Genomic DNA, 13856 nt, shown 5'->3' on the forward strand with positions numbered 1-13856 from the left:
ATTTGACAAAAAATTGTTTACAATGTTTCCCTCACGCAATACATGCACCACACTAACACATTGAATTATAGGCATCAGATGATCTATATGATTAAATACATGTTCCAATTTCCATGACCTCCTATCTCCCCTAGACACTCATCCAACCACTAAGGATGAATCACTTTCAATCACCACATTTGAAAAATTAAATTGCTAAATAAACAACAAAGCGTGTAACACTACTTGAACATTCGTCAAAAGCCCACAACATTCCAGGTCCTTTTGCAAACTAACCTAACACCCCCCTCCTTGATCCCTAAAAACCCACCAATACCACTCACCACTGAGTTTCCTTTCGACTCCTTATCCACATTAAACTTCAAAACAGTGGCTGGCGGTCGCTCCAAATACATTATTTGTGACATCTTTTGTTTTTGTGGCCATTCAATACGCTCAAAGCCTCTAGCAAATTGTTCCAAATCGTATGGACAATCATTCTACTTCCCTTTGACTCACCAAAACGTACAAACCAAGCAATAGTTTCATATATGTTCAAAAGAAACAGCTTTGTTATTAAACACTGCATGCATTTCTCTCTAGTAATAGATATTAAATCATTAGCGCTTAAGTAGTCTTAATTCTTTTTCGTTTAAAAATATAGAAAATTATTATGTGAGTTAGAAATATATTAAATCAAGTAATAAGTTTTTAATATCATAAATAAATTATAATGACATATTTTTTAACACTTTATATCCACAATAAATTAATTTTAACTTTTAACATCATAATAAAAAATATTTTTATTAGAGTAAAAAATTATTTGTTAAATTTAAATTAATTCAAATTTGGTCATAATTATTTTAATCTGTTATTCATTCTCAAGTCATTTCTACTTATATATAATAGATCAAAAATTATATTTAAAAAAAATTTTCAACGAATGCATACATATTATAGTTAATGGTAAATACTTATAGAGCGCCACTTTTTATTTAAAGACTACTTTTTCTTAATTATTTTTTAATATATATTAATTTATTATAATTAATTTTAACTCTCAATATTTTTTGTATATTCAAATATTACTTAGTTTTATTTTAACTTTCTCCCCTTCAATTTATGATTGATAATTAATATTCTAACTTTTTTAACTAATACTGAATAAACTGTTTTTTTATAAGTAACTTCAATTTATAATTAATACTCCCTCCGTTCCTTTTTATTTGTCTTTCTAGCACAATTTTTTTTTGTTTCCTTTTATTTGTCATTTGGTGATTTAAGGTTACATTGTACCAATTATACCCCTAACACAATCTCATTTATTCCATTCAAAGTTTAGTAGTGGAAAATTGAATTTAATGAGCTTCCTGAAAACTGTGTTGTCTTTCTTGCTTCAAAATTTCATTGTCCAATCTGATTTTAGCTTTAATTATTCTGTATGACTATTCAACTTGACTATAAATACATACTCCAATGTTACTTTGCGGTTAATTATGGAGTACATTTCATATAATCACATCATTAAATTGCATGATACTTAGTGGTTCAAAAAAAACTGCAGTAGAATTTGATTGAATGGAAACTGGCCTTTGAATTTAAAAAATAAATGAATTCAAATAATTATGTTTTGATTAAATTGGAATTCGAAGGAATTGGAGTGAAATGTACACGTCCTTTCTTGGAGGGAATTGGAGTGCTGGAGTATAATTGTATAAACCTTCTGCGTTTCCTTTTTTTTTTGAAGTCTTTTAGTCTTTCTTTGAGAAGTGCATGAGACAATGTAAGATTAATGTTGTTGAAAACTGAAATAGTTTAATGATATGAGAGAGAGTGTTGTGGGAAAATTAGGAAATTAATTATTGGAGAGAGAAATTCTATGAATGAAGATAAAGTAAATAGTGAATTGAATTAGGGTAAAATGGGAAAATTAGCTCTAAAAGTGCAATACCTTGGTGGAAGAGCTTTGTGCTAGAAAGACAAATAAAAAGGAACGGAGGGAGTACTTAATACAATTGATACGAACGTGAGTTTTTTATTATTTAATGTATTTTTTATTTTTACTATTTAATATATAGTACTCCCATATGATTTAGTGTAGTTTTTTTACAATTCATTATTTTTTCCTGAAATAAATATATAGTAAATGAGTAATGTAAAAAAATTCAAAATTTAGTTTACAATTTTATTTGTATTTAGCATGGGTAGTTAAATAGTCTCTAGTTAATTTCTTTCAGTTTTCAATCTTTATATTTAATGTATTTAATAAAAAAATTATTACATATAATTTATAATTCAAAGATTACATTATATTGGCATGTGTAAAGTCAAAAAAACAAAAAGCTTGACATATTTCAAAAGTTACATTATATTGAAGGTTGAATAGAAATTTAATTTATTTAACTTCTTTATTTAATACTTTTAATACATATAGCTCAAGTGAGCTTTATATATATATATATATAGATAAGTCTCGTCTTCCGATATTCAGGATTATGACAACGAGACTCAATGTCTCCTTATCTCTCTGTGCTTTGCATGAGCACTTTTTGGTGTACATCAAGCATCTTGTGGACAGTGGAAGATGGAAACCAATTCGAGTTGCTACAGTGGGCCAATTCTTTAATATAGCACCTTTTTTCGCTTAATGACATCCTTCTCTTTTGTCAAGCATCGACTGTGCATGTGAATTTATTAGCAAATTCTATGAAAATTATATTTTAAAAGTAATCGAAACCATAAATATTACTATTTTAAAGTGTAAAATAAATAATTTTTTAAGCAATAATGTTTAAGCTTAAATAAGTTTTTAGTTTATTCCTTAGCTTTTATTCATCATTATTTTTGTTGTTTTAATTATTATTATTATTATTATCAATTAAAACATACTATAAGGTGGGAAATGAAATCAAAATTATATTTTAAAAGTAATCCAAACCATAAAAATTAGATATTAGTGATAAAAACAATTTGGGTGTTATTATTGTTTCAATTATTTTATCCATCTTGAGAGATTATTTCTCAAGGTCTCTAATTGTTATGAATATATTTATCTTTCAAAATAAATAAGGCTTAATGGGTACAAAGGCCCCTGAGATTACAAAGGGAATCAAATCCAAAACCTAGAAAAATTTTGCATCAAATTGGGTCCCTAGAAATTTTTTTTAATTCAATTAAGGCCAAAGTGTGCCAGACCTCAATTTTGTCCCAGTCAGCAATACCACGTGGCTTTTTTTTTAATTAAAACTTTATTTTTTAATTCCAACTCATTTATTTAAGCAGAAAAAAAAGAAAAAACTTAATAAAATCCCTAATCCAATAATTCCTTACCTAATTTTTTTTAAAAAACTGAATAAGATATATAGATAAAAGAGAAAACCAATAGGTAGCTGTACAGGAAACACAAAGGGACTAACAAAAGTTCCCCCAGAATCAAACTAAACAACATAAATTAGAAACTAGGAACTAAAGGAACAAAACCAAAACAAAAAAGAAAGAAAACATAACAGTTCCTGGAGGAAGCAGAACACCAAAAGCAAAGTCAGGAAGCAGATGCCACTAAGCTGCACAAACACGTCTGCAACCAGCCATAAGAAAATGTCAGAAGAAGAATTATCACATGCACATCAACCAGCCATGACAAAACCTTGAACCCTAATTATCTCTCTAAATCCATTTCCTCTTCTTCCAAGTCCAGATCCAACATTCCTCTGTTTCTCAAACCCAGAACCCATCACCCAGAAGCCACCACCACCCCTCAGATCCATCGAATCACAAGAAGAGGAACAAGGTTGCTTCCAAGCGGCGCTCCCTGAGGGCCTCGAGATCATCGGAACAGTACGAATCAGAGAGAGAAAGAGTGTGATGGGGGCGAGAGAAAAGGACGACTAACCCAACAAACCCATTCACCACCGCAAGCCACCACAAGCCCAGGACGACCACAGATGATTTAGAGAGAGGGAGATGAGGGGCGGTGGCGACAGGGAAGCGACGGGGGAGCGCGACCCACACGGCGAGTTTGCCGGGTTGGGGGTGGGGTGAGGTTGAGGGTGGGTATGGTGGGAGAGGAGGGAGGACGATGAGAAGTTCAATGAGATTTTGGGAGAGGAGGCTGAAAGGGTATGGTGGGAGAGGAGGCTGAAAGGGTTCAATCTAGGGTTGAATTTGGAGCTGAAAGGGTTCAATTTAGGAAATTTTGATTATTAGATTAGGTTAGGGATTAATTAGTTTAGGTCATTGTTTAGATTAGGGATTTATATTTAGATTATAATTTTATTAAGTTTTTTTTTCTGCTCATATAAATGACTTGGAATTAAAATTAAAATTTTAATTAATTTTTCTAATTAAAAAAAATAAAAAAGCCACTTGGTATTGCTGACTGGGACAAATTTGAGCTTTGGCACACTTTGGCCTTAATTGAATTAAAAAAAAAAATTCTAGGGACCCAATTTGATGCAAAATTTTTCTAGGTCATGTATTTGATTCCCTCTGTAATCTCAGGGGCCTTTGGACCCTTTAAGCCAATAAATAATTTGGGTGTAAAAAACAATCGGGTGGCGTAAGGCTGCCATCCCTCCCAGAGGCACAAGGTTGCATAAAGTGGTGTTTTAATTCTATGAGCTTAAGATGAAAATGTTGGTTGGGAATTTTAAGTTGGTCGTATATCATTGCTATCATCCTTAATTGAAGCAAGCAATAACTTTTGATCCAAGCGACAGCCACGATCTTACTCCCTCCGGTCCTTTTTATAAAAAAAATTTGGACAAAATCACACAAACCAAGGAAACTAATATTTTTTATAAAATTAACTATTATGCTTAATTCTAATTATGTTTTTTTTTCCTTTTTACAAGAACAATCATGCTAATTACCATAAATGTTGATCATACATATTGGGTGCTTGTAATTTCCCTCCATATTTTTGTATTGGGAATAAATTCCTTTACATTGGTATTGATTATTTGACATAATTTTATACGAGTGTTTCTTATAAAAAGGGATCAAGAAAAATCTCCAAAGTGTTACTTATAAAAAGGACCGGAGGGAGTACTTTGATCTCACATCCATACTGCATTTGCATCTTCTCCTTTAAAGAAGATGTTGTAGTAATTCTTTCTCATTCAAAGAATGGTATCCTACAAACATAATTGCTAGGGGAGTGCAAAAGAAATAGTTTCTTGCGGTCAGGTGCGGGCTCAAGATTTGTTTCTCGTGGGTACCCGCTCGACCAACACAAGTCCTACGTAGCTTGTCTCTACACCACGTGATATTTTTACCTGCTAACACCCTCGTACAGGTCCCTATGTGGCAGGGGTGAACATGTGCCGGGTAGATCCAATGAATCCGTCCAACCCAATCCGATCCAATAGAAAAAATACGGGTTGGATCGGGCAATCGGGTTAATCGGATGGATTTTACTACAACCCAATCAAGTTCGGATCGGATTTCAGATTCAGTTCAAAACCATCCAACCCAACCCAGAATCCATACATATAATAATAATTTTTTTTGTAATTTTACTCATACTTGGAGTGCTAGTGTCGGAGTGATGACTTTTGAAACTTTGAGACTTAAGTATTTGTAGTTATTTGTCATATTAGAACTTAGAGTATTTGTTCGTAGATATTTGTTACATGTTTATATGTAGTTATTTAGCATGTTGGAGACATCTATTATCTCAGTTCTAAGTATCATGCCATGACATTTAGTGTTGTTTTTCACTTTTTAGGTACTATTTACGTTAGATTGTTTCATGTCATTTGGTAATGAAGTTTTTTATTTTCATGATATTTGGCTATATGTCATTTATGTGGTACTATTTCATACTATTTGATATAACTTTTTGTGTCTTTTTCATACTATTTAGTATGATAACATATTAGTTTTTATAACTTTTTCTGAATTTATAAGAATTTTTACAAGATTTTTTAATATTTCTGATATATTATTATTTTAATATAGTGACCCAATCAATCCATCCAATCCAATCCAAACTTCGTCGGGTTGGTTCGAATCGGGTCCGAAGAAGAAATTCGTGAAATCCAACCCAACCCAACCCAGACAATTTTGATCGGTTCGAATTTTATTTTGACAAAAATCCATCAAACCCAACTCATGTGCACCCCTATTATGTGGTCTCAAAAGTAGTGATAATACATAAAAAAATAATTAAATATAACCATTGTGCTCTTTATGTCACGTCCTTGGTATCTACTACTATAGCTATTTAACAACCACCATCTCCATTTCCCTAGTAGGGCTATATTGAAAGTCACTAAATCTTTAACCCCAACCCTGACCCCTCTTTTGGTTGGAAAACCTTATCCCATTTCACCTTAGTTAGAAATTTTCCTCTCCTTCTCATGTTCCCCTCACAAGAAATTTCTGTGCATTTTCATTAGTTTGTTAGCAACAAAAATAGGAATTTTAAAAATGTGAAGTAAAAGATAAGTAAAGACATTAAATATACCAAGCAAATATGTCCTCTAGAGGATAAGTTCTTCATCTTCCAAGGGGTCAACTTCTTTTAAAACTTGCAAATCACTCCATCGCATGTCTCTATCCTCCTTAGATTTGCCCTTACTTGAATTTCCAGGTACACAAAAGGAACCTCATAATTTTACAATTTAACATTTTTGCATAGCTTCTCGATCACTACATCATCACAAGCTGATAACACAACCATCTAGCTCTTAAAAAAGTTCACTTTGAACCCCAAAATTAATTCAAACCATCAAAAAATACTCTTCATTGTTATCGTGTTACTTGCGAACACATCCCCCACAATTTGTGTATCATCTGCAAATTGTAAATGTGAAATTTCAACGTCTTCCTTACCCATCTTTTATTCCTTAGAAAATTCTAGACTAACAACCCGCTTTATCAAGCCACCTAGACATTCAACCACTATTAGGAGCATGAAAAGGGCAAGGTCACCTTGCCTCAACCCCTTCATCATACTAAATTCTTCCGATGTGCTACCATTTACCAAAATCGAAACAAATCTTGTTTCCACAAAACATCTAATCTGTCTAACCTATTTTCCACAAAACCTATCATATTAAGAATGTAATACAAGAACCCCCTAATTGTAGAGTCGTAAAAAATTTCAAAATCTATTTTAAAAATATAGCATTTTTTTCCTCTTTGCTTTATCAACAATCTCATTTGTAATAACAACCCTGTCAAGCACGTTCTTTCCCCTACAAAAGTAACTTGATTTCCTTCTATTATTGGCCCTATTACCTTGCTAATTATACCCACTAACACTTTCGGTATGATTCAAACAACCTATAAAGGAAATATAACTATAATCCTCCAACTGCTAGGAGCCTCTACTTTGAGAACTAGGGCCAGAAAAGACGAGTTACATTCATTTGGCAGCCTAGCATTTTTCGAAAAACTCGTACAACAATCTCCAAATATCAGGTTTCAATGTATGCCAATTTTCCTTAATAAACATAAAATTAAATTCATCAAGGCCGGGGCAATTGTTCCCATCACATTCCCAAACTGCAGCCTCAATTTCCTCCTTCTTGGAGTATTGAGTTAGAGAGCTTCTCTTGCCGAACCTCAAGGTTTTAAAATTAAGACCATCTAACTTCAGTTTATCCCAATATATATTTCTAAATTTATCTTCAAATAACACTCTAACCTCCCTTTTGACCCAACCTGTATCTTCTACCGTTCATTTTCCACCTTGATCTTGTTTATAGCATCGTTCTTCTTCTTTTATTTATAACTGCATGGAAGAATTTCGAGTTTAGGTCCCCTTCAATTACCCACCTACTTCTAGACTTTTGCCAAATAATTGATTCGTTTATCTTAGCTAGCTTCCAAAATTCTGCAAAGATCTCTCTCCTTCTACCTATCTCTTTCTCACTCAATTCACCATCTCCTCTAACAGGTCCAACTTCCCTATCTTTCCCAAAACCTTGTTAATTTTAATATTTGGGTCCTTAAATAATTTGGGGCCCACTCTTTCATTTGTGCTTTCAACTATTTCAGTTGCTCCTTGAACACATAAGCGCCCCACCCTGGTACCTATTTCCAATACTGGCTTAAAGGGGAGAACCTCCAACGAGTAATCTAGCACCCTAAAGGGTTTTGATCCCCCAACATTTTGGTGTTTCATAATTATAAGACAATGGTTCAAAATTGATCCGTTTAGGACAAATAGAGAGCAATTCGGCTACATCATGAGCCACTCATGCGATTGTAAGATCAAGATTTGGTCATGTGGTACAACTCTATGTTTTGATGATAACAAGTATTTATTTGTGGATGAACAACTATGATACTCTAATGTTTGTCTTGAGTGTTTTGACAAACAGGTTCTGATTCTGACACCAGAAGATCAGAGGATCAGAAGATCAGAGGATCAGAAGATCTGAAGATCAGAGGATCTGAAGATCAGAGGATCTGAAGATCAGAGGATCTGAGGATCAGAGGATCAGAGGATCAGAAGATCAGAGGATCAGAAGATCTGAGGATCAGAAGATCTGAAGACCAGAAGCTCTGAGGGACCAGAGGCTCTGAAGGTTCAGAAGCTCTGAAGGTCCAGAAGCAGAAGTTACGAAGGTCAGAGGATCCAAGCATCCCTCTGATTCTGATCACCAAGCTTCACAAGTTCCAACACGAAGCATAACTCTGATCAGAAGTCAATGGTTAAAGGCAAAGGTCTCTATCGAGAAGTACAAGAGCAGTGTACTATTCTGAAAAGCCTACCTACCAAGGTTCAGCCACAGCAGGTTCTGGAAGTTCCAGAAATGCCCTCCAACGGTCATATTCTCTCAACAGAAATATCCTTTGCACCTTGGACTATAAAAGGCTGAAGAAAAGAAGAAAGCTAAGAGCGAGAGAAATCAAGAGCTGCAATACAAGAAAAGATTCAAGCCTCTACTTTCTTCATCTATTCTTATTTAGTTTACACTCAGCTTATTTAGAAGCAAACCTTTGTAAACACCAACCTCAAACAGTTGTTTGATTTTCCTTAAGGGACCGGGTAGGTCAGTATCCTTAAGAAGACTAAGAGAGTGAATCTTAGTGGTGATTCCTTTAGGAGATCAAGGTTGATCGGATCCTAGAGAAGACTAAGAGAGTGAATCTTAGTGATAGCTAAGTCAGTGTATTGTTAGTCACTTGTAGGTTTCAAGTGCAGTTGTAACAATTATCTGATTAGTGGATTGCCTTCATTCTAAGAAGGAAGAAATCACCTTAACGGGTGGACTGGATTAGCTTGAGGGATTTATCAAGTGAACCAGGATAAAATACTTGTGTGCTTTTCTCTTCTCTCTATCTTTATCCGCTGCACCATCTATCTCAGAGAAACCGAAAAGATTTACTTTAAATCTTAAGGGGAAAGTTTTTATATTGAAAACGCTATTCAACCCCCCCTTTCTAGTCGTTTTTCACACCTTCAATTGGTATCAGAGCGCAAGTTCTGATTACCACACCTAACAGTGTTCAGTGATCCGGGCCAGTGTGAAAAACTCATGGATGCCACCACTACTACAAGCAAATATCAATACAGTGCAAGACCACCTATCTTTGATGGTCAGAGATTTGATTTCTGGAAAGACAGAATCGAAAGCTTCTTTCTTGGCTTTGATCCTGATCTCTGGGATTTTGTTGTTGATGGCTACACCCCTCCTGTTGATAAACATGGTGTAAAAATCCCAAGGGAGAAGATGAGTGAAGATCAAAAGAAGGAGTTCAGAGATCATCACCGATCAAGAGCTATTCTGCAAAGTGCCATTTCATATGAAGAATATGAGAAAATTACTGATCGTGATTCCGCCAAGGGCATCTTTGAATCCTTAAAGATGACACATGAAGGAAACAAAAAGGTGAAAGAGACAAAGGCGTTGTCTCTGATCAAGCAGTATGAATCCTTCCAAATGGAACCTGACGAATCCATTGAGGATATGTTTTCCAGATTTCAGTTGCTCGTAGCTGGAATAAGACCTCTCAACAAAAGCTACACTACAAAAGATCATGTCATAAGGGTCATCAGAAGTCTTCCTGAAAGCTGGATGCCTTTAGTGACTTCAATAGAGCTTACAAGAGATGTTGAACATATGAGTTTAGAAGAACTCATCAGCATACTGAAATGCCATGAGCTGAAGCGCTCTAAGAAGGCTAAATCTGAGAAGTCAAAAGCTCTCCAAGCTGAAGCAGAAGAATCTGAAGAAGCATCAGAAGATTCTGATGAAGATGAGCTGACTCTGATATCCAGAAAGTTCAACTGCATCTGGAAGCACAGGCAGAGCAAATACAAAGGTTCATCAAAGGACGAAAAGTCAAAGAAGCATTTCAAACCAAAGAAAAGTCTGATGGTGACTTTTGATGAATCAGAATCAGAGGATGTTGACTCTGATGGTGAAGTCCAAGGACTCATGGCTATTGTCAAAGACAAAGGAGCAGAGTCAAAGGAAGCTGTTGACTCTGACTCAGAATCAGAAGGAGATCCAGACTCTGACGATGAAAATGAGGTATTTGATTCTTTCTCAACTTCTGAACTTAAAGATGCTTTGTCTGAAATTATGGATAAATATAACTCTCTCTTGACTAAGCATAAAAGGTTGAAAAAGAATTTCTCTGCTGCCTCTGAAACTTCTTCTGAACATGAGAAAATCATATCTGATTTGAAAAATGATAACCATGCTTTAGTTAATTCTAACTCTGTGCTTAAGAATCAAATTGCTAAGTTAGAAGAAGTTATTGCCTGCGATGCCTCTGATAGTAAGCATGAATCTAAGTATGAAAAATCTTTTCAAAGATTCCTGGCTAAAAGCGTAGATAGAAGCTTGATGGCTTCATTGATTTATGGCGTGAGCAGAAATGAAATGCGTGGCATTGGATATTCTAAACCAATTAGAAATGAGCCCTCTGTGCCTAAAGCTAAATCTTTGTATGAATGCTTTGTTCCCTCTGGTACCATATTGCCTGACCCTGTACCTGCTGAAGCTGCTAAACCTCCTCTTATAAAGGGATCTTTCTCCATGTCTAAATATCATGCAAATATTCCTTTAAAATATTATGTTGAGACACCCAAAGTTGTCAAAACTTCTGGGCTAACTAACAAGAAAGGACCCAGAAAGTGGGTACCTAGGGATAAGATTATATATGTTGCAGATATCTTCAATAGGTCCATCGAAACTCCAACCATGGAACCTGGACAGTGGATGCAGGCAACACATGACGGGAGAAAGGCATATGTCCCAAGATCCAAAACTTGAACCTGAAGGTGAAGTTAATCTTGGAAGCATCAGTAGAGTAAGATTTGGTCAAGTCAAAGCTAGCTGAAAAAGCTTGTAGAGATGAGCATGACTGTTTCAGAAAGAAACAAAGACTCAGAACTTGTCAAACCAGAAGCAACAACATCAGAAGATGCTACTACAACTTCTGACTTGCGTCATCAGAAGAAGAGTAGGTTCCTAGCTTCTCATTCTGAAGCATCTGAAGATGAAATTTTGTCTAGAACGGAGATGTCACCAGAACCACACTTCTGCTCTCATAAGAAGATATACTAATCAGCAGCCAAGTATCCCTTGGTATTCCTTATGAGGGGGAGTATTTCGTCTTATGCTCTTACTATTTTTTTTCCACCTTCATTCTTTTTGCTTATGACAAAAAGGGGGAGAACTTATAGTATCTTGACAACTCCTATATTATTTAGCTCAGAATCTAGATATTACTAACGTTGATATTAAGTATTAGATTCAGGGGGAGCTTAGCTCAGAATCAAGCACGAGTCTTGGATTCAGAAGGAGCAAGATAAACTATACACATCAGGATAAGTTTTAACTCTGATATCTTATACTCTGAGTGTATTCAGTTTATTTGTTTAGAGTTGTTCATCAAAATACATGGTTTTGTCATCATCAAAAAGGGGGAGATTGTAAGATCAAGATTTGGTCATGTGGTACAACTCTATGTTTTGATGATAACAAGTATTTATTTGTGGATGAACAACTATGATACTCTAATGTTTGTCTTGAGTGTTTTGACAAACAGGTTCTGATTCTGACACCAGAAGATCAGAAGATCAGAAGATCAGAAGATCAGAGGATCAGAAGATCAGAGGATCAGAGGATCTGAAGATCAGAGGATCTGAGGATCAGAGGATCAGAGGATCAGAAGATCAGAGGATCAGAAGATCTGAGGATCAGAAGATCTGAAGACCAGAAGCTCTGAGGGACCAGAGGCTCTGAAGGTTCAGAAGCTCTGAAGGTCCAGAAGCAGAAGTTACGAAGGTCAGAGGATCCAAGCATCCCTCTGATTCTGATCACCAAGCTTCACAAGTTCCAACACGAAGCATAACTCTGATCAGAAGTCAATGGTTAAAGGCAAAGGTCTCTATCGAGAAGTACAAGAGCAGTGTACTATTCTGAAAAGCCTACCTACCAAGGTTCAGCCACAGCAGGTTCTGGAAGTTCCAAAAATGCCCTCCAACGGTCATATTCTCTCAACAGAAATATCCTTTGCACCTTGGACTATAAAAGGCTGAAGAAAAGAAGAAAGCTAAGAGCGAGAGAAATCAAGAGCTGCAATACAAGAAAAGATTCAAGCCTCTACTTTCTTCATCTATTCTTATTTAGTTTACACTCAGCTTATTTAGAAGCAAACCTTTGTAAACACCAACCTCAAACAGTTGTTTGATTTTCCTTAAGGGACCGGGTAGGTCAGTATCCTTAAGAAGACTCAGAGAGTGAATCTTAGTGGTGATTCCTTTAGGAGATCAAGGTTGATCGGATCCTAGAGAAGACTAAGAGAGTGAATCTTAGTGATAGCTAAGTCAGTGTATTGTTAGTCACTTGTAGGTTTCAAGTGCAGTTGTAACAATTATCTGATTAGTGGATTGCCTTCATTCTAAGAAGGAAGAAATCACCTTAACGGGTGGACTGGATTAGCTTGAGGGATTTATCAAGTGAACCAAGATAAAATACTTGTGTGCTTTTCTCTTCTCTCTATCTTTATCCGCTGCACCATCTATCTCAGAGAAACCGAAAAGATTTACTTTAAATCTTAAGGGGAAAGTTTTTATATTGAAAACGCTATTCAACCCCCCCTTTCTAGTCGTTTTTCACACCTTCAGCGATAAGAGGAATCTATCCAATCTGCTCTTAACATTAGCCTTGCTCTATACCAGGTAAACTTTCTATTACACATAGGAATGACCACTAATTCCATATTTTCAATAAAGGCGGCATTGAACTCCTCTATTTCCCTACTTCCCCTCCTTGCTTTCGCTAGCCTACCCTTTCTTTCCTCTATACTTCTAACAACATTGAAGTTCCTTCTAACACTCCAACTTTCAGGAGTCACAATTAGTAACCTGTTAAATTAAACATGCAATGATTTCCAAAAGGATTTACAATTATGGGCATATATTTTTTTCTTCTCAAAACATTTCCAAAACCTGATATGCATACTCCTGCCCAACCCATACATCCGACCTTGTCAAGGAAAGCACTCGTGAGTGACGACGGATATTCAAAACATGCAAACTACAGTAAAGTAATTTTTTATTCGACAACAGAGTTTAGAAAGAGATAACACCCTAATTCCAATATACTTTGTACAATCCCCTCACTGGAGAATCATAGAAGAGCAATGCATCGGAACCTACCCAAAACCAAAGAAGTTATACAATCATCCATACAAGCTTCAACCAATAACGGTAAGCTTCTCTACCCAAGGCTCTAGTCTTACATCTAACACTACTCTGGTAGTCTTTGATCGCTCTACCAAAGTCATCTTCTCATCCAACAACACAGTCTCCTCCTCCCAGCAGCACGACAATTACCCACAGCAACACCTGTTATAACATGGCAGTTTGCCGACCGCCCAAGCACAAACAAAACAAATAA

The sequence above is a fragment of the Lotus japonicus genome, chromosome 1 (genome assembly GCF_012489685.1).
Source record: "Lotus japonicus ecotype B-129 chromosome 1, LjGifu_v1.2".
NCBI classification, from domain to species: Eukaryota; Viridiplantae; Streptophyta; class Magnoliopsida; order Fabales; family Fabaceae; genus Lotus; species Lotus japonicus.